The sequence below is a fragment of the Rattus norvegicus genome, chromosome 5 (assembly GCF_036323735.1).
Source record: "Rattus norvegicus strain BN/NHsdMcwi chromosome 5, GRCr8, whole genome shotgun sequence".
NCBI classification, from domain to species: domain Eukaryota; kingdom Metazoa; phylum Chordata; class Mammalia; order Rodentia; family Muridae; genus Rattus; species Rattus norvegicus.
The window spans coordinates 110,200,006-110,227,174 of NC_086023.1; the positions used below are offsets into that span (position 1 = coordinate 110,200,006).

General features: G+C 38.3%; 1 pseudogene; it reads right to left on the minus strand.

Annotated features, from left to right (window-relative positions):
* Positions 1-1,707: 1,707 nt before the first annotated feature.
* On the minus strand, positions 1,708-27,169 carry Eef1g-ps13 (eukaryotic translation elongation factor 1 gamma, pseudogene 13; annotated as a pseudogene).

Consider the following 27,169-nt stretch of genomic DNA (forward strand, 5'->3'; position numbering starts at 1 on the left):
ATTGAGGCAGACAAGGCAGCCCAGCTAGAACAGATCCCATGGACAAATAACAGCTTTTGTGATAGGCCACTTTCCAGTTGTTCAGGACCCACATGAAGATCAAGTTGCACATCTGTTACATATGTGCAGGGAGGCCTAGGTCCAGCTCTTATATATGCCTGGCTTTGTGGTTCAGATTCTGAAGCCCTAAGGTTCCAGGTTAGTTGACTCTGCTTGTCTTCCTATGCAGTTCTTCTGTCCTTCCAGGGCCAGCGATCCTTCCTCCTATACTTCCATGAGAGTATCCAAACTTCACCCACTGGTTGGTTGTGGGCATTTGTCGGAGTAGCTGTTGCTTGTTTGGTTTGGTTTGGTTTGGTTTGGTTTTGTTCTCTAATCTTTTTTTTTTTACAGTCCAGTTGTCATTCCCCTTCTGGTCAGTCCTCTGACCTCTGATGGTTCCCCATCCTATTCCTCCTCCCCCATCTCCAAAAGGATGTTCTCACCCCTACCCTTTCCCCACCAGACTTTCTCACTCCCTGGAGCCTCAAGTTTCTAAGGGTTGGTGGTGCTTTTCTCACCGAGGCCAAAGAGCAATAAGACAACAAAAGGAGACCATGGGAATACAAACTGGCAAAGAAATCAAAGTATCAGTATTTGCAGATGATATGATAGTATACATAAGCAACCTCGAAAATTCTACCAGAGAGATTCTACAGCTGATAAACAACTTCAATGAAGTGGCTGGATATAAAATTAACTTAAATAAATCAGTAACCTTCCTTTACAAATGTATTATTATTACAAATGATAAATGGTCTGAGAAAGAAATTATGAAAATAACAACCCTCACAATAGTCACAAATAATGTAAAATATCTTGGGGTAACTCTAAACAACAAGTGAAAGATCTGTATGACAAGAGCTTCAAATCTCTCAGAAAAGAAATTGAAGAAGTCCTCAGAAAATGGAGAGATCTCTAATGCTCAAGGATTAATAGAATTAACACAGTAAAAATGGCCATTCCACCAAAAGCAATCTACAGATTCAATGCAATCCCCATCGAAACTCCAACACAATTCTTTAAAGGCATGTAAAGAGCAATTCTAAATTTCATATGGAAAAAACAAAACATCCAGGATTGTGAAAAAATTCTAAACAATAAAAGAAATTTTGGGGAAATCACCATCCCTGACCTCAAGCTATACTATAGATCCATAGTGATAAAAACTGTATGGTTTTGGTACAGAGACAGACAAGTTGATGAAAGGAATAGAAGTGAAGACCCAGAAATAAAATCACATACTTATGGACAGTTGATTTTTGACAAAGAAGCCAAAAATATATAGTGGACAAAAGAAAGTATCTTTAATAAATGGTGCTGATTTAACTGGCATTCTGTATGTAGAAAAATGGAAATAAATCCATATCTGTCACTTTGCACAAAGCTTAAGTCCAAGTGGATTAAGGACCTCAACGCAAAATCAGATACATTGAATCTAATAGAATAGAAAGTGGGAAAGAGCCTCAAACTCACTGGCACATGGGGTTTGAAGTGGGGGGAAGGAAATTTCCTAAATAGAACTTTAGTGGTTGGTTGACTGGTTGGTTGGTTGTTGTTGTTGTTTTGTTTTGTTTTGTTTGTTTTCTCAATGTTTCAGTTTCCTTTAATGACCCCCATCTCCCTTGAGGGGTAGGTACAGGCAGCTAGGCGACTGGCAAGACTTGTTCACTTTAAGATCTTGCCTTGACCGATGGCTTTGTCCACGTGCTGGAAAGCCCCCTCCTAGGAAACTGGGACTCTGGTACTCTTGAACCAGAGCCTGGGTCCTCTCGCTACCAGGATCTAGTTTCTGCCACGTATACGACTCATAGTCCACCTGCCAATCTGGACTCAACAGAAAGGCAAGCTCTTGGCCTTGAAAGACCCAAACGCCAGAAATGGAACGGCTGTTATTGGTTCCAAAGAGAATAACACAAGCAAAGACATTCTCCCTCAGGTTGTCCAATCGCTGGAACATTCCAGTTCCAGATGAGGTTGCAAAGTCATGAAGGTCTAGGTGAGCTCTTCAGGGAAGCGGGACTCAGCTTGCCACAGGGACCAGCCATTCTTATCAAAGTACTTCCAAAAATATGGCAGCGCCACAGACAGGGTGCCCTCCTTGGAGTACTTACGCTTAAATGCATCCAACACAGAGGGAGGTATTCTTGGGCAGGTGAGCTCAGCAGGGAATGACTGCTCACATTCATCCATCTCTTCCTCAGGAGCTGGGGCAGCTGCCTTTTTTTCTTCTTTCCACTCAGCCTGGGACTTCTGTTTCTTTTCTCATGAACCCTTTTCTTTTCTTGGGGTATCCACTTTAGGCTGGCTCTCTGCAAACTTCTTTTTATTTTTAACTTGAGTATTTCTTATTTATATTTCGAATGTTATTCCCTTTTCCGGTTTCCGGGCCAACATCCCCCTAACTCCTCCCCCAACATCGGTGTTCCCCTCCCCATTCTCCCCCCATTACCGCCTTCCCTGCAACAATCACGTTCACTGGGGGTTCAGTCTTAGCAGGACCAAGGGCTTCCCCTTCCACTGGTCTCTGCAAACTTCTTAACATCAAACTGTGCCATCTTCTCACACAGCTTCACTTCCCCCAAGATGGCCCTGAACTGGGGCTGGTTAATGCAGGTAAGGAACCATTAGTTGGTAATGGGGAAGGTCTGGTGAAAAGAAGGTTCTGAGATCTGTTGTTCTTGATACACGAACTCTTTTAGACAGGCTCAACTCAAATTCTGAAAACTTTTGCCTCATCATAGGATTATGGGTCAGACCTAATGAGCCTCGTGTTTTAATTTGTTTTGTTTACCCCTGTTTGTTTATTTTGCATTTTTAAATTTTTATTTGTTTATTTATTTCCCATTTAAAAAGTTTTAAACTTTTGTTTCTAAATGGGACCTCATGGGGTTGTACAGGAGGAGCAAGTTGCCTCAATGCTTTGTGGAGGAAAATTTCGAGTTCCGGTTTTGCCTCCATGTTTTGCCTCAAGTATTGGATTGCCTCTCTCTCTCTTTCTCCATAACTGCCCCCTGCATTTCATCTTCAGGTTTTGTATTCATCTTAAGATATTGTTTCATTTCATGGCCATATTGCAGTTAATAATATCAGCAATCATATATTTTCATTCCTCTGCTTTTTTGTCTTCCCCACTTCTGATTACAGCATCAGAAACCCAAGATTAGATCCTGGTGTCAGCACATAGGTGCTCTTGGAGACTCCTGAGATTCCATATCAAGCAAACTAATCTTTGTTTCCCATTGATCACATCTTCATCTAACCACATTGTTGTTAATGTTCTCTTAATGCTGCTTTTCTGAATATTAACATCAATTTTGCTGTACATTTGAGCAATTTTCTATTATTTTTCTCAGAGGAAAATACAAACCATGAGCTCAGTCAACTAACTGATTAGAAAGAAAGTGTTCATTTTAGAGCATGGTTCCAGTATCCAAGGCTGCAAATGCTTAGCTGTGTGTGATGATACAGCAGGGAGAAACTATCAGCGCAGACGAGAGTTCATTTCTGTTATTATGGATAGGAGGAGGATGTGAAATGAATTCTTCCACTCTTTTATCCCTCTAAGTAATCTAGTTTTCTTCTTCTAATGACTCTCAATGCCCTTTCGATGGGTTTCAACTCCCCAATTTGGTTGAACTCCTGCTCCTCGTCAATTTCTCTGTTCACAAATGTATCCTGATTTGGTTTTCTTTTCTCTTTTGTGAAGCATAATTTCTTCCATAAATTTAGTGCTTATACCATCAGATCTTTCCTCTGTAATGGGCTATCGTCACAATGTACCTCAGTGACATTTTCACTTGTGACTCTGTAATAGGTATGGAGCTCTACTGCCCAAATTAATCCAATTGTTTATCTACAAAGCCACCTGCAGTCAGAGATTGAGATAGCAATATCACAAAAGGAATCTAAATATGAGGTTGACTCACAAAAAAATCTCATTTTATTTTATGTTTTTCTATTACAGGTATCACCTCAGCACATCAGGAAAAGGACGGTTTTGTATAGGAAAACAAATGAGCTCATTATAAGGATATAAAAACCAATGGCATTCAAAGCAATATTAATGCTCAGCAGACTAAAAGGAAACAATCCACTATAAAAATGATTAGGTCAGATTCTCTTAACAGATCATAATTGGTAGGAGTTGAATCATAGGTAAAACATTCCCCCCATTTATGAAGTAAACGAAAACAATTTTAAAACACAGAGTCCTCAATACTAAAGAAACACCTCCTGTTCCACTGGACTATTAAATAAGAGTGAATAAAATGAACATTACTAAGCCACCTTTATTTCCTCTATGTGCTTTCCTATAATAAACTGGAAGTAAAATTAATTCATATTACTTCACTGAATGATCCAGAGAATGAAGTTACATTGTAAACATTGTTCCAGTTCTGAAAAGCAATAGTTTCCTCTATAGATAAGTAATTCCAGTTGTTTCTGCTGTTGTATTTGGGTGCCACTAGGGATGGTCAGTAATAATAGCAGAAGAGAAATCAAATATTCCAGGGAATAGATCTTGTGTCAGGAAAACCTGGCTGTGAATGCCAACATTGTCATATACTAAACGGGTCACCTTGGAAATGCCATTAGCTGTGTAGTCTATAAACTGCTGGTAACAATATTTCATACCTTTTAACATTATTTTGAGAACTGAAATGAGATAATGTAAGTAAAGCTTTATCTAATACACAGTAATTACTTTTATGTAAATGATATGAATTTATTACATATAAATATTGAGGGAAAACAAATATGAATCTTGATGTTCTAGTCACAAATAATATTTATTTAGAAAATGACTTTTCCTCTGGGAAGCTGCTAAGATTTCTGAATTTGCTGCTGAAAATCTCTAGGCATCTCTAGAACACTCCTGTCATGGTCCATAACTTCTTCTCTTCTTATTCCAGATGCAGAATAAGTACTTGTATGTATTTCTAGCCTGCTCCTTCATGCCTCCTTTATTTTCCTATCAGTTGATGTTTTTTGGGCAAGGGGAAGTCTGGTTAGCCATTATGGTCTAAATCCCAGACACACATTTATCTAATCCAGTTCTTGATTTTGACTCACTTCCAAACCAACAGATAGACTTCTAGGCCTTAGTTCCTATACATTGGAATCCATTTATTCTAACTATCTGTGTGTAGAGGGGTGTATTTATGTTATTATCTGATCTTAAAGGATTTCAGTGACAAATTTGATACTCTCCTTTGAGCAATGAAGAATCATTTTAAGGCATGTTGATATAGGAATGGATAAGTATTAACAAGCTCAGATGAACCAAACAAAATAGAAGTCCAATTATGGTTGGAGAGCCGCATTAATAATCTCCAGTGTAACTTCAGGAGAATACCAACGAAACAGTTAGAAACATCAAAGGAATTTTTAATTATCTTTGAAGTATAATTTTTGAAAAAAGTAGCTTCTAGCAATAATTTATACAATACAAAATATATAGCATAATTAAATGTAGTAATAGAATAAAATTATTTCCAAATAGGGAACACAGTTGCTTTTATTAAAGCCTTATCTATTTCTTTCTTAATTTGATTAATGAAAACACTCAGAATTTACCCAAATAAAGTTATTAAAATAACTTGTTATAATGAAATATTTCATAGATTTGTTGAGTTTTTCAGTCTTCTTCTAATAGTATACATCTTTCAATTTGTAGTTATAATACTTTTAGATTTCAAGGAAAAATGAAAGATTGTAAATTAGCTGCATAAATATATATGACAACCAAGTTTAGCCCAATTCCTAGTATGTCAAATTATGGATGGGTCACCCACTCATCTCAAAAATATTAATGCAGAATTGCTCCTGTCTAAAGGAAATACAGGGACAAAGAGCGGAGCAGAGACTGAAGGAAAGGCCATCCAGTCACTGTCCCACCTGGAGATCCATCCCATCTGCAGACACCAAACACAGACAATATTGCTAATACCAAGAAGTGCTTGCTGACAGGAGCCTGATACAGCTGTCTCCTGAGAGGCTGAAAGATACAAATGAGGAGGCTTGCAGCCAACCATCAGACTCAGCATGGGGACCCCAATGGAAGAGTTAGGGGAAGGACTAAAGGAACTGAAGGAGTTTGCAACGCCATAGGAAAAACAACAATATCAACCAACTAGAGATCTCTGCCTGCTCCTCAGAGCTCCCAAGGACTAAACCATCAACCAAAATGTACACATGAAGAGACCCATGGCTCCAGTTGCATATGTAGCAGAGGATGGCCTTGTCAGGTGTCAGTGGGAGGGGAGGCCCTTGGTCCAGTGAAGGCTGGATGCCCCAGGGTAGTGGAATGCTAGGGTGGTGAGGCAGGAGTGGGTGAGTGGGTAAGGAAGTGCCCTCCTAGGAGCAAGGGGGAGGGAGTATGAGATAGGGGGTTTACAGAGGGGAAACAGGGAAGAGGAATAAAATTTAAATTTAAATAAATAAAATAACCAATGAAAAAGGAAAATCAATTAAAAAACAAAATATGTAGTATAAATATTCACTGTTTAGGTGATGAGAGGAGTACAAACATGGCTCCCTATTAGAAAGCCTCTAATATCAAGCATATTAATTTGTACAGATATAAGTAATTTATATGGACAGTATTTGTTTTGTAAATTTAAACTTAAAAATCATTTTGCCTCTTAAAAATTCCCTTCTCTAGTGTGAGTTGATACCACTATGTGATATTAACTTAGTGTTTCAATAAAATATAACTAGTTTCATTACCAAACATCTCCAACCATATTGTCATATCTGTTAGACAATCACAGAATTGAGGAGAGTTACACAACTGATTTCAAACTAAACTGATTTATACAAAACTTCTTTTATGAGACTTGAATTTCTCCTCTTTCACTAATCTCTGTAGGCTGACATTGTACATATTCTCTGAAGTTAAGGTGCTCAAATTTCTGCCCTCTCCTCAGCCTTGTCATGGTCCATGATGACCATTTATCATTGTGCCATCTTTCCCTTTTTTCCCTAGCACTTAGCAGATGGCAGGGAGGAAAGAAGATTGAAATTCAACCCAATATTCATGTTATAGTCTGTAATAAAATAACTACCTATTTCTGACTTCCATAAACTACAGAAGAATAGAATACTATATTTTTAACTATTTTTATTCCTTCATTTGTTCATATTTTATAACAAAATTATGACTGTACTTTACTCATTGTAAATAAATAAAATTTGATATACTATTTTTTGATGTTCAGCTATCTGTATCATTTCACCCTAAGTATATATTTTGGTTGTTTTTATTGTTATATCAATTACTAACAGTTCTCAAACTCACATATATTTATGCATGCATAGGAACATATTATTTGAATGAATCTTGGATTTGTAACTTCCTCACTGTGAGGCAAAAGATTAAGATTGAATCAGTGATTCTATGTATCATTATCTAAATAAATGTTGAATTTTTATCACTTTTGTCTCAAAACTCAATCTCTTTTTATTATAATAAGCAAAAACATGTTACTCCTATTGACAAGCACTCCAATCAGCTCAATAAAATTTACAATAGATAAAGGGTAAATAAAACCACAAGAGGTAGTAATAGTGCAATAGAAGCAACAAGCGCAGATGGGAACAGAGTGACAAGGGTACTGGTGTAGCCATTCTGATCAGTAGTGAAATTGTTGAGCAGACTGTAGAGCAGAAAAGCATAGATATAAAGCTGCATTGTGTGTATATATGGAAGGAGCCTGTTTTACTTGGAAGCAGCCACAGCTAGATGCTGTAAGGAGGAAGGGTGTCTAGAATGTTTGGGGATAACGGGAACTATAAGAAGAGAGGAACAGGGAAACACACAGGTGATAAACACTAATGCTGGCCTTTCTCACCTCATACTCAAGACAGTCATGTCCTGTCATTTCTGTGAAACCGAGTCACACAAAACTCCTTGCTCCTCTGGTTCATATACTTTTCCTGTTCCTTCTTCTAAAAACAACCTGTGAGTTCTTGCTTATACATGTAGTAGTTGTTTTATATATGTATTCATTGAGTTGGTCTCTACAACTCTGTTTTAATAGGTTGTGTTTTTCTGTGATAGACTTTGTCCCACACAAGGAGAAGTTTCATTGATGCAGGGTGAGGACTATACCAAATGTGTGTTTAAGACCAAATATTTAGAAGGCAATTAAGCTACATGTTGGAGCATCTTTTGAGTATGTGCCCAGGAGTGGTATATCTGGATCTTCAGGTAGGACTATTTCCAATTTTCTGAGGACCCACCAGATTGTTTTCCAAAGTGGTTTTACCAGTTTACAATCCCATCAGCAATGGAAGAGTATTCCTCTTTCTCTACATCCTTGACAGCATCTGTTGTAACCTAACTTTTGATCTTAACCATTCTGATTGGTAGGAGGTGGAATCTCAGGCTCATTTGGTTTGCATTACCCTGATAACTAAGGATGTCGTACATTTCTTTACATGTTTCAGGGCCATTCGATATTCCTCAGTTGAGAATTCTTCATTTAGCTCTGGACCCCATTTTTAATAGGATTATTTGATTCCCTGGAGTTTAACTTCTTGAGTTCTTTGCATAGATATTAGCCCTCTATCAGATGTAGGGTTGTTAAAGATCTTTTCCCAATCTGTAGATTGCCATTTTGTCCTAATGATAGTGTCCTTTGCCTTACAGAAGCTTTGCAATTTTATGAGGTCCCATTTGCCAATGAAATTCTTCCCTGTGCCCATGTGTTTGAGGCTCTTCCCCACTTTCTCTTCTATTAGAGTCAGTGTATCTGGTTTTATGTGGAGGTCCTTGATCCACTTGGGCTTGAGATTTGTGCAAGGAGATAAGAATAGATCAAATTCCATTCTTCTATATGCTCCACTATGTTTTAGTAGCCTTATTTATAATAGTCAGAAGCTGGAAAGAACCCAAATGTCCCTGAATAGAAGAATGGACACAGAAAACATGGTACATTTACACAATGGAGTACGACTCAGCTATTCAAAACATTTACTTCATGAAATTTGCAGGCAAATGGATGAAACTAGAACATATCATTCTTAGTGAGGTAACCCGTACATAAAAGAAGATGCATGGTATATACTCACTGATGAGTGGATATTAGGACACAACTCAGAATACCCACATTGCAACCCACAAACCATATGGAGATTAAGAAGAAGGAAGACCAAAGCATGGGTGCTTCAATCCTTCATAGAAGGGGGAACAAAATAATAACAAGAGGTGGAGGCAGGGACTTGTAAGGTAGGGAGGAGAGGGGGGAAAAAAGAGGGAGCAGGATCAGGCATGGGGAGGGACAAGAAAAAATACAGAGGGTCAGGAAATTGAATAGAAATATGTAGCAGTGTGAGATGGGGAACTGAGAGTAGCCCCTCTATAGTCCCAGAGGGCTCCCAGGACTCAACAGGAATGACTTTAGTGAAAATAACCAACAAAGGGGAGACAGAACCTCTGAAGACCACTCCAGTAGACAGGCACAGCTCCCAGTTGAGAGATGAGGGCACACATCCATCTCAGATTTTTTAACCCAGAATCGTGCCTGTGGAAAGGAAAGACGGTGACAAAGAATGGAACAGAGACTGAAGGAAAAAAAACATCTAGAGACTGCCCCATCTAGAGATCCATCCCATCTGCAGACACCAAACCCAAACACTATTGCTGATGCCAAGAAGTGCTTGCTGACAGGAACCTGGTATGGCTGTTCACTGAGAGGTTTTGCCAGCACCTGTCAAATACAGACACAGATACTCACAGGCAACCATCAGTCTGAGTCTGGGGATCCCAATGGAAGATCTAGGGGAAGGTTTGACAGAGCTTAAATGGACTCTAACCCTATAGGAAGAACAATATCAACTACCCACCCCCAACCCCAAACTCCCAAGGACTAAACCATGGACCAAAGAGATAACATGAGGATATCCATGGTATCACATATATATGTAGCAGAGTATCTGGCATCAGTGTGAGGAGAGGCCCTTGATTGTGTGGAGGTTTGATGCTCCAGTGATGCTAGAACAGTGAGATGGGAGTGGGTAGATGGGGGAGCACCCTCTTTGAGGCAGGGGTTAAGGGGGAGAGGAGAAATGGAATGGAGGATTTGTGGAAGGCAAACTGGGAAGGGAGGTGGATATCATCCAAAATGTAAACAAAGTGATAAAAAAATAATGCAGTCAAGTGTTACCCTGTTTTAGTGCAATGATGACTATAGGTTAATATCCATGATTTGTCTAGCTCTGAGGATTTTGGCTAGGTTTCCAGTACATTAATTCTCTCTTCTTAAAGCAGTCTTTAAGGTCAATGAGAAATATTGGTTAACCCTATGATAGGCATGCCACCATTGCATACTTAGGGTTATCATTTTAAGCTAGTTATTTTGGTTCATATCTGCCATAGAGGGGTAGGACTTCTGTTCTCATTTGCACCTGGGAGTGAACTCTTTGCTATAGCCTTCTCCATCCCAATCACACCCAGAGACAGCTTGACCCCCAGAAATCTGATACACTCAGGCTCACAAGCTTACAGCAGGGACAACAAGGTCAGCTAGTACCAGATGTCAAGATGTAAGCACAAACAACAGAAACCAATGCTACTTGGTAACATCAGGACCCAGTTCTCCTACTACATAAGCCCAGATGCCCGGGAAGCAAGAGATTCCCAGGACCAAACTGGGATGACATTAGCCAAAATACCTGTCAAAGACTGAAGAGCAAGCCAGTAAGCAGTATTCTTCCATGACCTCTGATTTAGTTACTGCCTCTAGATTCCAGCCTTCTTTGATTTCTTGCCTTGACTTCTTCAATGATTGACTCTGATTGAGGCTAAATAAACCCTTTCCTACCAGCTTGTTTTTAATCTGTGTTTTATCAAACAAACTAAGACAGGTATAAACTCTGAAACCTTGTAGAACACTGTAAAGATAAGCTTAATGAGAAAGATCCATGACATAGTTGGTATCACATTTATCTTTTGATATTTATAGATGTGGTTATTTTGAAGAAAATCAATTTATTTTCAACCATAAAAATAGTATGAAAAAGTTTTCCATGCTACTGCCCAACTCCTCCACAGATTACAATATGCTCTATACTCTATTGATATTATTTAAGAAATACCTGTGTCTAGAAACATCACAAAGAAATATTTAGTTAATTATAGTTTTTGAGGCTGAAAATCTGAGACCAGATGACTCTGTCTGTTTGCCTTTTGGTGAGGATTACCTTGACTAACAACATGATTGAGGAGCAGAAAAAGAACTGGTAATATGTAAAAGGGAAAGATTAAGGAATAACAGAGGCAGCCATAGAATTGGGCATTAGGATTGATGTTTTATATCAGTGAACACCATAAGTTCTCTGCTCCAGTGACTTGAATATTTTCTTTTTCTAGGACCCAACTCTTAGAAGTTCTACCACCTCTGAATTCTGACTCTCCCTTGATCAAGATCAACATCTGTAGCAGTGATGGACAAACGACATCTACAGCATAACTTTATCAAAAAGATGTGTAAAAATCAGAAAAAAAGAATAGAAAGTGTGGTAATGACAAATGCATTTTCTGAATTATGTGTCTCAAATTGAATTATACTATTTATTTTAATGTTTTCATTTTAAAAATGACATACCTGGTTTGTATCTCTAGAGTTAAGTTCTCCATAGTTGTTCCTTGTTGCTATACTTTTTATTGGTTTGTTTGTTTTCATTTTATTTCCTTGACCAAATATAAAAGTCATCACCCAGGAATATGGACGGTTTTTAGTATGTGATTTGATTTACTACATAACATATCAAGGGGATTAAGCATGTCCTACTTTCCCTTCCTCCTATATAGCATAATTTAAAGTCTCTCTAAAAATAACCAACAATTATCCACCTAGCATCAAATGGTTGAGATGGATAATATGGCAATATAACTTAAAAATTGATTTTAGTGCTACTCAGCTGAGCATAAAAGAAAATATATGACCTGCTAAAGAGGCATTGTGAGCCCACAGCACACAGTCCATCAATGCCACAGCAAGAATAGGCACAGAAAGACATTTCTGCTAATAACAGTTTGCTATTTGCTGTGTAATCCTAGATAGACTTTTTCACGACCTTGAAAACAATCAAAGCATAATCAATGATTATCTAATAACTCTGGCTCAGGCACTATTTGGGTGTACTTCCTGCTGAACCACAAACGATGTTTACCTTTTCCAAAGAAACTATACCATGAGATTTTTAGAAAGTAAGATTTGTCACCCTGATAAATGTCTCAAACTATAAATAAAATACTGGCCAGCCATGGCTATTTAAGAGTCCATTAAAACTCAGCCCATTATTGATTATGTAACCAATAATAGAATTGTAATTTAAAAATAATGCATTTGTTCATGATTAACCAGGAAAGTATAATAAGACTATATCCACAAAGCTGTGTGCAATTTCCAGAAAGGTCATCCTGAAGGGAAAATAACAACCTTTATGATTCTGAAGGACAGAAACACTTGAATCAGTATGCAAAGTGCTGAGCTCAATATTGAGCAGAATATCTGTATGCATATTGGTGACTAAGATATGCATGGAATCATGGAACCAGGCACCTAGAAAAAGAAATCTGCAGAGCTTATCTGATCCAACTATTTGTCTTCAGGTTGAGTGATTATAAAGCCTACAAAATTGGAGAAGATATTTAACAGTATTTATTCATGAACTCAACAAACCCTTGTTGAAAATGCGTATTCTTCTCTAGGTACCCAAAGTACAAAGGAAGACTAACCTTATACACCCAAAAAGTGGTACATAATTTGAGGGAATGGAGTGGGGATTCAAAATACAGAGCATATAAGTAAGGGTCAGCTATTTCTGTATCCTACAAGGTATACTCATATAAGCAGTTGTTCTTTCTTTTTTTTTCTTTTTTTTGGGGGGGGTGTTACTAGACAGAATTTTTCCGTGTAGCCCTAGCTCTCCTGGAACCAGCTTTGTAAACCAGGCTGGTCTTGCCTGACTCTGCCTCCCAAGTGCTAGGATTAAATCTGTGGACACCACAGATAAGCTGAGTGGTTGCTTCTTAATCACACATACACATACCCACACACACACACACCCATATATGCTATTAAAATACACTACAATTATAGAAACACATAATATTGCAGAAGTGAAATGAACTTAAAGTTTGAATTATGGGAAGGTGAGACAGGGCTGCAGAGGAACCATTGTGGAGACGTGCCTAGTGGAAAACATCAACAGAAATAGCTAAAATCCCAAAGGCTTTTGGTGAAATAAAAACCTCACTTACGGAAGTTCATCACTCTGAAATTGCAACAAGGAACAGAATACCCATGAAAATAAGAACAGATACTGACGCTCAGGAATGGTCCTTCTAGCACAAATGACGTTATGCTGTTGTTATTCATTAGTCATGAAAACTAATCAGAGTAACTAGGTAAACAGCACAAGACAAAGGTCTTAAACAGGCAGTGAAGATTTTTCTTTGGTACGATTTCATCAATGGCTTTTCTAAATGGCACATCGGAGGAGTGGAGGTTTTACAGTAATGATGGATGAGGGTCATTGTTGTTGTTCTTGAATTGTATCGAGGGGAGCAAGCTTGAAATGTGCATATTCTTTGATTGATTATTCTTTGCAGCTATATCAACACCTGAAGATGCTTAACCTAGAGTATGGGGAGGCGGGAAATCAGATGATGTGTAGAATTCAGAAGAAAAGGCACCTTTAAAACGTTATCTGGAGAGTAGACTGCCAGGGAGGTGAAAGCTCAGAGAAATACCCTGTGAAGTACTTCTAAAGGCCAGAGCACTACCAAACCATTTCTTTGCCGTTTTCTTCTATAGAGCAACTAGGTATGAAAAATATTTTTGAAATATGTGACACAAAAACATAGTAAAAACCAATCAAGCATGCAACAAGACTGAAAGCACTAGACTTCCCTTTAGAGTCTACAAACTATAAGGGATTTTTTTCTCCATAAGTTGGTTCAGACCATGGAGTTTCATCATAGCTCTAGAAACCTAGCTAAGTCAACCTTGAAAAGTCAAGCCATTTTAATAGGATTAACATAGTTATTATGATATTGTCCTGAAAATCTAATAAATCAGGCCAAGTTGTATGGGTTGCAAATAGATAGTATGAAGAACTAGGATTGAAAGTATGGCACTGGAGAGGTGGCTAAGTGGTTAAGGGCAGTGATCCTTTCCCATGGCTTCTGAGTTCAATTCCTAACACTCACCTCAGGACCATCTTTAGTAAGTTATAATGGGATTTGATGTTATCTTCTGATGTCCATGTAGACAGCTCTAAAATATTAAAGTAAATACAACTTCAAAAAAAGAGCTGGCCAGGCAGGTGCATACCTTTACTCAGGAGGCAGAGGCAGGGAGGTCTATGGGTTTCAGTCCACCCGGGTCTACAAAGTGAGTTCCAGGACAGCCAAGGCTGTTATGCAGAGACACCCTGTGCCAAAAAAAGATGCACATATAATTTTCTAAAGAACAATTCATGTGATTAAGCCTTGCTCTAGAAGTAAACAACTGTTTTCCCCCAACCCTTTTAAACTCTTTGCAATAGTATTTATTTTTATTTTTTGTGTTTGGTACTGTGAATACACGTGGATGTCTGTTCAGGTGATAATGTAACTATACAGAGGTCAGTTGTGGATACTGCATCACTCCTCAGTTGCTTTCTATCGTCATCATCATCATCATCATCATCATCATCATCATCATCATCATCATCATCATATTTTAAAAATGAACCTGAAGCTCCTCAATTTGACTAAGGAGGATAATTAATGAGCATAAGGAGAGGCATATCCCAATCTAATCCCTCATTCCCTAAGACTGGGGTCAGTGGCATGTTCTGCAATGCTTGAATACTTTCAGCAGTCTTTTCAAAGCAAATTTAGGTCCTCATGCTGACAAAACAAATGGTGTAGTAACAGAGTTATCTCCCCATGCCCTTTATGATCTTAGTGTGGTGATTTATTATGGTTGTTTTTTAAATTATGCTATCTTTGCATCACTGGAGGAACATCTAATTTTAATAATATATAAAATTAAAATATACTCTTCAATGCATAGCGTAAAATTAGTGTTTTGCACAAAATATTTGACATTTGATTTGGAGAGTAATTCACCCATGAATTTTCTTTTTAACCATGCCAGAAGCAGTCAGGACTTTTGTTGTTGGTTTTGTTTGTTTGTCCACTGTTGGTTTTGTTTGTTTGTACGGTGTGTGTGTGTGTGTGTGTGTGTGTGTGTGTGTGTGTGTGTGTAAGAGAGAGAAAAATAGAAGCAATGCTTCTGAAAAGTATTTTTTTTAATTTTCTGAACACAATATTTTAAAAGCAACTGAATGAAAATTATTGTTAAAGTTATTCATGTTTGAAATTTCTTTGGGAAAACCATTTATTTTGGTCAATTTTTAAAATCACATACTCAATCCCTTTAACACAAACAGAATCATTGAGAGTTCTGAATTTTTTAATATCAATAAGGTTGCTTTTGTCTATTAAATTGGCCACATCACTTAAAGAGACAGATTTATTCTCATACTTTTTCTCATAATAATGCATTCGTTTTTAACATCTTTAACTGTTGTAGAGATATTTTGTTCTAAACTCATTACTCAAAGATAAATCTATCACCTATCTTTCTGGGTTTTTCTTGTCTTTTTTTTTAGATTTTATTTTAATTATCATATTTCTCACTTTTCTTCCTTCCCTCTCATCCCTTCTTCCTATTCATCATATCCATGGCCTCCTTTTTCATCAATTTATTGCATAAATATTTGTGTGTGTATGTGTATGTGTATGTGTGTTTATGTGTGTGTGTTTGTGTGTGTGTGTGTGTGTGTGTGTGTGTGTGTGTATGTGCGCGCGCGCGCGCACGCGCGCTTAAATATAATCTGCTACAACCTGTGGTGGTTTGAATATGCTTAACCCAGAGAGTGGTACTATTGGGAGGTGTGGTCTCACTGGAGGAAGTGTGTCATTGTTGGGTTGGGCTTTGAGATCCTCCTCCTAACCATGTGGGTAGCAGTTTTCTCCTAGCTGCCTTCAAAAGAAGACATAGAACTTTCAGCTCTTCCTATGCTGCCATGCTTCCTGCTTTGATGATAATGGACTAAACTTCTAAACCTGTAAGGTAGCCCCAATTAAATGTTTTCCTTCATAAGAGTTGCCTTTGTCATGGTGTCGCTTCACAACAATGGAAACCCTAAAACATAACAAGTACCCATAGTGTTACTTGTATGTACGTTGTTTTCAGGGTTGACAGCTTGATACTGGACAATTAGTTGGTGTGCCTGGGGAGGATCATCTCTCTTGCTCCAAGATACGCATCCTTTTTTTTTTTTTTTTTTTACAATATTTCTTGTCGTTCTTTCTGTAGAGTAGATGGCTCATATCCACTTCGGAATGTTTATTGCTGTTGTCCTTGTTCAGCTCATGCTTGGGTGTCATTTTGTTGCAACTTTGCAGGTATAGATTCTGATTCTCATAGCAATGTCTCTGATTCTATGGATCTTACATTCTGTCTGAACCACCTTTTGGAAAGTTTCCTGAGACTTGCTGTAGTGCTAGAGTGTTTCGTAGATATATCCAAAGGGTCTGGGTTCCACAAGTCTGCATTTTGATTGGCTGTGGTTTTCTATAAAGTTCTCTGTGAACTGCAAAGAGAAGTTTTCTTAATGAGGGGCAAAGACTACACTTATTTGTGAGTCTAAGGGCAAATGTTTATAGACTATTGTGATGAATTATATTAGTATTTTGGTGGTAGATTCTTCTTGAATAACCATAATCTCACTAGTGCTGAGTAATTAGCTAGGTTTCTGGTACCAAGCATAAGCATAGTAACCTTAATCAAATTAGAGTCTCTTTGGCTCCTTCTCTCTCCAGTCATGTCCTACTTCATTAACATTTCCAAATTTTGGTAAATTAGAAAATAACTATATTAATTTCACTTAAACTTAGATTACCCTTGTCCTGTAAAGATGTTCAGGTGGCATTAGTGAATGTGGAGGTTGAAGGGATAAGTAATAAAGGAGAGAAATAGTTCTCTTAGAAAATGTTATAAACCTCATTCCGCTGAGTCTCTTACTCCCATAAAAATGAGCAAAGAAGCATTGAACTTTATATACAAACTTACATAGTTATTGATTGAGAGTGTGTGGTAAATTGTACACAACAGAAAAATCAATTGCATGGTAAGAGATGTGCAGTTTCACATACAGTGTTAAGGAAAGACTTCTCTATAGAATATATTTAAATGGTGTGAAGACAATGTTCAGAAAAAGTATTCTGGAAAGAGGAGGCCAGAGCAAAGGCCCTAAGGATGATTAGTATTTGCGATTTGTCATATGGAGAAAGATGGGCAGAATGACTGGAGCTAAGTGATCAAGAAAGAGAGTAAGCAAATGGCATTGGAAAGGGAGCAGAAACTCAGATCATATGCTAGTTCCTGGTCATGATAAGTATTTCGTAATCTTGTAAATGTGATGGGAGTTGACTAAGGCATCCTTAGTGGACAATGATATAACGTGATATACAAATAAGGCTGAGATAGCTGTAAAGACAGAGGAAATGTGGAAATCAACTAGAAGCTTGTTGATCCTGTCAAACTAGACAGTTTATATGAAAATAAATATTGGTCAGACTATAGTACAAGTAAAAAAAGAGTAACATATGTCTTCACTTATGGATGAAGAGAAGGAAGGATTGCAGGACCGAAAGGAGATAGTAACTTCACAGGAAGACCACGAGAGTCAACTAACCTGGACCATTGGGTCTCTCAGACTCTGAACCACCAAGCAAAGCACATACATGGGCTTGACCTAGGCCTCCTTGCACATATGTAGCAGATGTACAGCCTGCTCTTCATGTGGGTCCTGAACAACTTGAGCAGGGACTATCCACAAAGTTGTTCCCTGTCCATGGGATATGTTCTTATAGCTGAGCTGCCTTGTCTGGCCTCAGTGGGAAAAGCAGCACCTAGGCTTGAAGAAACTTGAAGTGCCAGGGTAAAGAGATACCCAGCGCCCCTGCCCCCTGCCCCTGACCTGCTAAAAGGAAAAGAGGACAGGGGGTGGGAGTGGGGGTGGGGGTGGGAGAGTGGGGATGGATGAAGGATTGTGGGAGGGAATGACCAATAAGGGGGTGGGGGGAGTGAGCAGAATGTAAAGTGAATGAATAACTAAAAAAAATAAAAGTAAAAAAAATTCATGATATTCTCATAGGTAAAAAAGAGGCATTTTGATAAAGAATTAGTAGATGTGATCGAGAGTCACCAAGAACAGGTTTGAAAATATTTAATTAATTGGCTATATGGATGCTTATTGATTATGCTCACTGTTATGCTAACTGTAATGCAATAGAACAACTATTAGGAAATAAAGCAGGAGCTGTGGCCCGAATCTTGCTGTCACCGACCCACAGCTCCCTGCCCCCAAACACCTTGGGAGAGAGAGCTCATCACCCAGACAGGTGGGCACTCCTGAGACTGCAGGGCAGGAGAGACCTCCAGTACTGACCACCCCTGCCCATATCCGTGGCCCAAGAGGAAATTGTATAGGGCCTCGGGGAACAGGAAGATAGGGACACTGAACACTGTGGCCCACACACTGCCCGGATCTGAAGGGACCAGGTCAAACAGCTCCCTGCACCCAAATCCCATGGGAGAGAGAGCTAGATCTTCAGAGGGGTAGACAGCCCTAGCAAGCCAGAGGAGACTACTCTCTGCCCACATTTCCCTAGAGGAAAATGCCTAGTGCCATCTGGGGCCCCTGTGCACAGGGTCCTGAGCGAAGGCAGGGCAGGCCCTTCTGGTTGCTGCCCTCACAGAGAGCTGAACCCCGACCCTGAGAAACTACTCCAGGCCTGAGACCAGAGTTAAAACGAACCTTTCTGCTCCAAGTGACCTGCCTGGTGGACTCAGGACACAGGCTCACAGGAACACTTGAAGACCAGTAGACAAGAACAACTACACAAATGAAAGCAGAACACTCTGTTCCCATAACTGGCTGAAAAAGAACAGGAAAACAGGTTTACAGCACTTCTGACACACAGGCCTATAGGATGGTCTAACCACTGTCAGAAATAGCAGAACAAGGTAACACCAGAGACAACGTGAAGGCAAGAGGCAAGCACAAGAACCCAAGCAACAGAAACCAAGACTACATGGCATCATCGGAGCCCAACTCTCCCACCAAAGCAAACACTGAATATCCAAACACATCAGAAAAGCAAGATCTAGATTTAAAATCACATTTGATCATGATAATGGAGAACGTCAAGAAACACATAAAGAACTCCCTTAGAGAAACGCAGGAAAACATAAATAAACAGGCAGAAGCCTATAGAGAGGAAATGAAAAAATCCCTGAAAGAATTACAGGAAAACACAATCAAACAGGTGAAGGAATTAAAAATAGAAATAGAAGCAATAAAAAAGGACAAAGGGAGACAACCCTGGATATAGAAAACCAAATGAAGAGACAAGGAGCCGTAGATACAAGCATCACCAACACAATACAAGAAATAGAAGAGAGAAATTCAGGAGCAGAAGATTCCATAGAAATCATCGACACAACTGTCAAAGATAATGTAAAATGGAAAAAGCTACTGGGCCAAAACATACAGGAAATCTAGGACACAATGAGAAGATCAAACCTTAGGATAATAGGTATAGAAGAGTGTGAAGACTCCCAACTCAAAGGACCAGTAAAAATCTTCAACAAAACCATAGAAGAAAACTTCCCTAATCTAAAGAGGTGCCCATAAACAAACAGGAAGCCTACAGTACTCCAAATAGATTGGACCAGAAAAGAAACTCCTCCCGACACATAATAGTCAAAACACCAAATGCACAAAACAAAGAAAGAATGTTAAAGGCAGTAAGGGAAAAAAGGTCAAGTAACATATAGAGGCAGACCTATCACAATCACACCAGACATCTCACCAGAGACTATGAAAGCCAGAAGATCCTGGACAGAGGTCATACAGATCCTAAGAGAACACAAATGCCGGCCCAGGTTACTATATCCAGCCAAACTTTCAATTAACATAGATGGAGAAACCAAGATATCCCATGACAAAATCAAATTTACACAATATCTTTCTACAAATCCAGCCCTACAAAGGATAATAAATGGTAAAGCCCAATATAAGGAGGCAAACTACACCCTAGAAAAAGCAAGAAACTAATCGTTTTACAACAAAATAAAGAGAAGACAAGCACAAACATAATCTCACATCCAAACACGAATATAGCAGGAAGCCACAATCACTATTCCTTAATATCTCTCAACATCAATGGACTCAATTTCCCAATAAAAAGATACAAATTAAAAAACTGGATAGGCAATGAGGACCCCACATTTTGCTGCCTACAGGAAACAAACCTCAGAGACAAAGACAGACACTACCTCAGAGTAAAAGGCTGGAAAACAACTTTCCAAGCAAATGGTCTGAAGAAGCAAGCTGGAGTAGCCATTCTAATATCGAATAAAATCGATTTTCAACCAAAAGTCATCAAAAAAATAAGAAAGGACACTTCATATTCATCAAGGGAAAAATCCACCAAGATGAACTCTCAATCCTAAATATCTATGCTCCAAATACAAGGGCACCTATATACATAAAAGAAACATTACTAAAGCTCAAAGTACACATTGCACCTCATACAATAATAGTAGGAGATTTCAACACCTCAATCTCACCAATGGACAGATCATGAAAATAGAAATTAAACAGAGACATAGACAGACAGTCATGAACCAAATGGATTTAACAGATATTTATAGAACATTCTATCCTAAAACAAAAGAATATACCTTCTTCTCACTGCCTCATGGTACTTTCTCCAAAACGGACCATATAATTGGTCATACAACACGCCTCAGCAGGTACAGAAAGATAGAAATAATTCCGTATGTCCTATCAGACCACCATGGGCTAAAGCTGGTCTTCAATAACAATAAGGGAAGAAAGCCCACATATACATGGAAGTTGAACAATGCTCTACTCAATGATAAGCTGGTCAAGGAAGAAATAAAGAAAGAAATTAAAGACTTCTTAGAATTTAATGAAAATTAAGGTACAACATACCCAAATTTATGGGACACAATGAAAGCTGTGCTAAGAGGAAAACTCATAGCTCTGAGTGTCTGTAGAAAGAAACAGGAGAGAGCATATATAAGCAGCTTGATAGCACACCTAAAAGCTCTAGAACAAAAAGAAGCAAATACACCCAAGAGGAGTTGAAGGCAGGAAATAATCAAACTCAGAGCTGAAATCAACCAAGTAGAAACAAAAAGGATTATACAAAGAAACAACAGAACCAAAACCTGGTTCTTTGAGAAAATCAACAGAATAGATAAACCCTTAGCCAGACTAACCAGAGGAAACAGAGAGGGTGTCCAAATTAACAAAATCAAAAATGAAAAGGGAGACATAGCAAGAGAGCCAGAGGAAACTCAAAAAACTATCAGATCCTACTATAAAAGCCTATATTCAACAAAACTTGAAAATCTGGAGGAAATGGACAATATCCTAGATAGACACCAGGTACTGAAGTTAAATCAGGAACAAATAAACCATTTAATCAACACTATAAGTCCTAAAGAAATACAAGCAGTCATTAAAAGTATCCCAACAAAAAAGAGCCCAGGTGCAAATGGGTTCAGTGCAGAATTCTATCAGACCTTCATAGAAGACCTCATACCAATATTATACAAACTATTCCACTAAATTGAAATAGATATAGTGCTCGCAAATTCCTTCTATGAATCCAGAGTTATCTTATACCTAAACCGCACAAAGACGCAACAAAGAAAGAGAACTTCAGACCAATTTCCCCTATGAATATCGACGCAAAAATACTCAATAAAATTCTGGCAAACCGAATCCAAGAAAACATCAAAGCAATCATTCATCATGAAAAAGTAGGCTTCATTCTAGGCATGCAGGGATGGTTTAATAAATGGAAAACCATCAACATAATCCATTATATAAACAAACTGAAAGGTAAAAACCACATGATCATTTCAGTAGATGCTGAGAAAGCATTTGACAAAATTCAACACCCCTTCATGATAAAAGTCCTGGAAAGAACAGGAATTCAAGGCCCATACCTAAACATAGTAAAAGCCATATACAGCAAACCGGTTAAACATTAAACTAAATGGAGAGAAACTTGAAGCAATCCCACTAAAATCAGGGACTAAACAAGGCTGCCCACTCTCTCCCTACTCATTCAATATATTTCTAGAAGTCCTAGTCAGAGCAATCAGAAAACAAAAGGAGATCAAAGGGATACAGATTGGAAAGGAAGAAGTCAAAATATAACTATTTGCAGACAATAATGATTGTATACTCAAGTGATCCCAAAAGTTCCACCAGAGAACTACTAAACCTGATAAACATTTTCGGCAAAGTGGATGGGTATAAAATTAACTCAAATATATCAGTAGCCTTCCTTTACACAAAGAGAAACAAGCCGAGAAAGAAATTGGGGAAATGACACCCTTCATAATAGTCCCAAATAATATGAAATACCTCGGTGTGACTTTAACCAAGCAAGTGAAAGATCTGTATGATAAGAAATTCAAGCCTCTGAAGAAAGAAATTGAAGAAGACCTCAGAAGATGGAAATATCTCCCATGCTCATGGATTGTCAGGATTAATATAGTAAAAATGGCCATTTTACCAAAAACAATGTACAGATTCAATGCAATCCCCATCAAAATACCAATCCAATTCTTCAGAGAATTAAGCAGAACAATTTGCAAATTCATCTGGAATAACAAAAACCCAGGATAGCTAAAACTATCCTCAACAATAAAAGGACTTCTGGGGGAATCACTATCCCTGACTTCAAGCAGTATTACAGAGCAGTAGTGATAAAAACTGCATGGTATTGGTACAGAGACAGACAGATAGACCAGTGGAATAGAATTGAAGACCCAGAAATGAACCCACATACCTATGGTCACTTGATTTTTGACAAAGGAACTAAAACCATCCAATGGAAAAAAGATAGCATTTTCAGCAAATGGTGCTGGTTCTACTGTAGGTCAGCATGTGGAAGAATGCAAATCAATCCATTTTTTTGCCCTGAACAAAGCTTAAGTCCATGTGGATCAAGGACCTCCACATCAAACCAGATACACTCAAACTAATAGAACAAAAAATGGGGAAGAGTCTTGATCACATGGGCACTGGGGAAAATTTCCTGAACAAAACACCAATGGCTTATGCTCTTAAATCAATTTGACAAATGGGACCTCACGAAACTACAAAGCTTCTGTAAGGTAAAGGACACTGTCATTAGCACAAATTGGCAACCAACAGATTGGGAAAAGATCTTTACTAATCATATAGCTGATAGATGGTCAATATCCAAAAATATACAAAGAACTCAAGAAGTTAGACTCCAGAGAGCCAAATAACCCTATCAAATGGCTGAGAAGTACATAAAGAAATGTTTAACATCCTTAGTCATCGGGGAAATTCAAATCAAAACAACCCTGAGATTCCACCTCATACCAGTCAGAATAGCTAAGATAAAAAACTCAGGTGACAAGAGATGCTGGCGAGGATGTGGAGAAAGAGGAACACTCTTCCATTGTTAATGGGATTGCAAACTGGTACAACCACTCTGGAAATCATTCTGGAATTTCCCCCGAAAACTGGAAGTTCCACTATCTGAGGACCCAGCTATATCTTTCCTGGGAATATACCCAAATATGCTCCAACATAAAACAAAGACACATGCTCCACTATGTTCATAGCAGCCTTTTTATAATAACCAGAAATTGGAAAGAACCCAGATGCCCTTCAACCGAGGAATGGATTCTAAAAATGTGGTACATCTACACAATGGAATACTTTTGAGCTATCAAAAACAATGACTTCATAAAATTCATAGGCAAATGGATTAAACTAGAAAGTATCATCCTGAGTGAGGTAACCCAACCACAGAAAAGCACACATGGTATGCACTCACTGACAACTGCATATTAGCCTAAAAACTTGAATTACCCAAGATACAATCCACAGACCACATGAAGCTCAAGAAGAAGGATCACCAAAGTGCAGATGCTTCACTCCTTCTTAAAAGGCTGAACAAAAAATTCATAGGAGGGGATATGGAGGCATAGACTGACAAAATGTCCATTCAGAGCCTGCCCCACATGTACCCCATATATATATATACATATATATATATATATACATATATATATATATATATATATATATATATATATATAGAGAGAGAGAGAGAGAGAGAGAGAGAGAGAGAGCTACCAAGACTAGATAAGATTGATGAAGCTATGACAGGAACCGGATATAGATGTGTCCTGAAAGACACAGCCACAGCATGTCAAATACAGACTTTGCTGGGAACCAATGGAAGGAGAAGTCCTTGGTTCTGCCGAGGTTGGACAGCCCAGTGTAGGTCAATGTCAGCAGGCGTCAGGAAATAGGGGGTGGATGGGGAGGGGAACATCCTTATAGAAGAAAGGAAGGGGGATGGGATAGAAGACTTATGTCTGGGAAACCAGGAAAGGGAATAACATTTGAAATGTAATTAAAGAAAGATCCAATTAAAAATAAAAAGATCATCTATTGATACATGGAAAATATTCTAATCCCCAACGTAAAGTGACTCTTCTTCCAACAGCTTTTCACCCAAGATAGGGTATCCTGATTTTCACATCCATCTATTTGGAAATTTTTATGGGATGTTATTACTCTTCAGGTAAGATCATGACCAGAGTTAGGATTTCACAGTTATTGTCCTCATCCATCAAACAGTTTATCCTTTCTACCTATTTTTTTCTGGATGTTCCCTGTCTTCCATGTGCAGAGGTGGATATATAAGCCACTAATTATGACTAAGTATCATAATCACTCTTTCAACACTCTGACTAGTTATGAATCTTTACTCACCACTACCCATAGTAACTTCTGTTACCAAAGTTATGTGCAGATATGGGACTACACATAATAAAATCCTTGGCAACATGGAAATTTAGTGTAAAAAATTACCAGAAGTTTTTCTCCTCTGTGATATCTATGAGTTTGGACCTCTGAGGAGGTTACAGTAATGGACATGAAATCTGTCCTGTGCATCAGGTCTCAAATACATAAATGTGGTTGATTATTTCTATAGCCACTATGACACCAATGGGCGGAACCTATCAGTCAGAATAGTATTGTAACATTTAGGGCCAAACATTGGCTAAGACTACTGATACCCAGATTCATCCACTCACTGCAGCCTATATAGCACCTTCTTGCACAAATGAAAATAAGTCATTAAGGAATAATTTTTATCATTAGTTGAGATTCGTTTTTGATGTCCTACAACCAAATGCAAAAAAACTTCAGCAAAAGAGTTTAACCATGTACTTATGGTAGGCAAGAAGAACAAGAGCAATTCCTGGTACTGTTATACGTGTCCCTAAGCCCTTTCTGATCAATATGAACACATACTTGCCCAGATTGACAATAGAGCTAATAAATAACTAGTACTCTCTGAAGAAGTATTATCTACCCATACCGGATACCTATGACCAAACTCCTTGTATATTACATTTTAATTAGCTCACAAAGTAGGTGTCTGTAAGATTAATTATTACAAATTTTGTTTTGTTTAACTAATCCCCCACTCCATGTTCTTCCTTATTCCCTTGTTCCATGCTCATTTAAATCTTTAACACAAGGAATTCCCTGATTTAATATCATGTTAATTGTGTTCTATTAACTCCTTTTGTTGTAATGTCTACTTGGGTGAAGAGTACAGTTTGCCACATAGCTTTTTCAAACAACCTTTATTTTGGTTGAGCCTTCCTAAGTACCCAAATTTCTCCATCCCTACTACCCTTCCATGTTTGAATGTTTATATCTCTGTTTTCTCTTTCTTTCATTTTGCCTATATTTTACTGTCTCACCTCCAATTTATCTTTATGAAATGGGAGAGAGTTATTCTAGTTTCATTCAAAGTTAATTTTTTAATTTTGCTTTTCTTTCCAGAGGAGTGACATTCTTTGCTTTCCTTTTTTATTGGTATTTTATGTATTTATATTTCAAATGTTATCACTTTTCCCAGTTCCCCCTCTCATTTTCCATCCCCTGCTTCTATAGGTTGCTCCCCTTCCCACCCACCCACTCCCACCTCACCACCCAGGCACTGCCCTATACTGGGGAATTGCACCTTCACAGGACCAAGGGCTTCTCCTCCTATAGATGACAGACAATGCCATCCTCTGCTAATATATGGCTGGAGCCATGGGTCCCTCCATGTGTACTGTTTGGTTGGTGGCTTAGTCCCTGGGAGCTGGTGATTGCTCTTCCTGTGGGGTTGAACACCCCTTTAGTTCTTTCAGTCTTTAACTTCTCCATTGGGGTCCCAGTCCTCAGTTTATAGTTAGCTGAAAGCATCCTCATCTGTATCAGTAAGACACTGCCAGAGCTTCTCAGGAGACATCCACATCAGGCTCCTGCAGGAAGCACTTCTTGGCATCAGCAATAGTGACTGGGTTTGGTGGCTGCATATGGAATGGATCTCCAGGTGGAGCAGTTTCTGGATGTCTCTGCTCCACTCCCTGTCCATGTATTTCCTTTAGGCAGGAACAATTCTGGGTTAAAATTTTGAGAAATGGGAGTGATGTTCTATTGTTGAATATACAACTCATCTTCCTTAAGCAGGCACTAGTAGATGGACATTTAGGTTGATTCCATTTGAAGCAATCATGACTACAGCAGTGAAAATTAAAAGTATCTTCAGTAGTATACAGAGTTCTCTGAGTTTAGATACCAGGATGATATAGCTAGGTCATATAATAAGTCAATTTCTAATATTTTATTTTTAGTTTTTGAGAAACCTCCAGATTGATTACCAAACTGGTTGTGCCATTTTACATTCCCACCAGTTATTTACAAAGATGTTCCTTTCTGTACATTCATATCAGCATTTGCACTTTCAGGACTTGGGTGAAATGGTATCTTAAATTACTTTCATTGTATTTCCCAAATAGCTGAGGATGTGAAACACATTTTAAGTATCATTTACTTTTTATTTAATAAGAATGTGTAATTATAAATTCCTTACTTTTTCACATCCAACTCCTCCCAT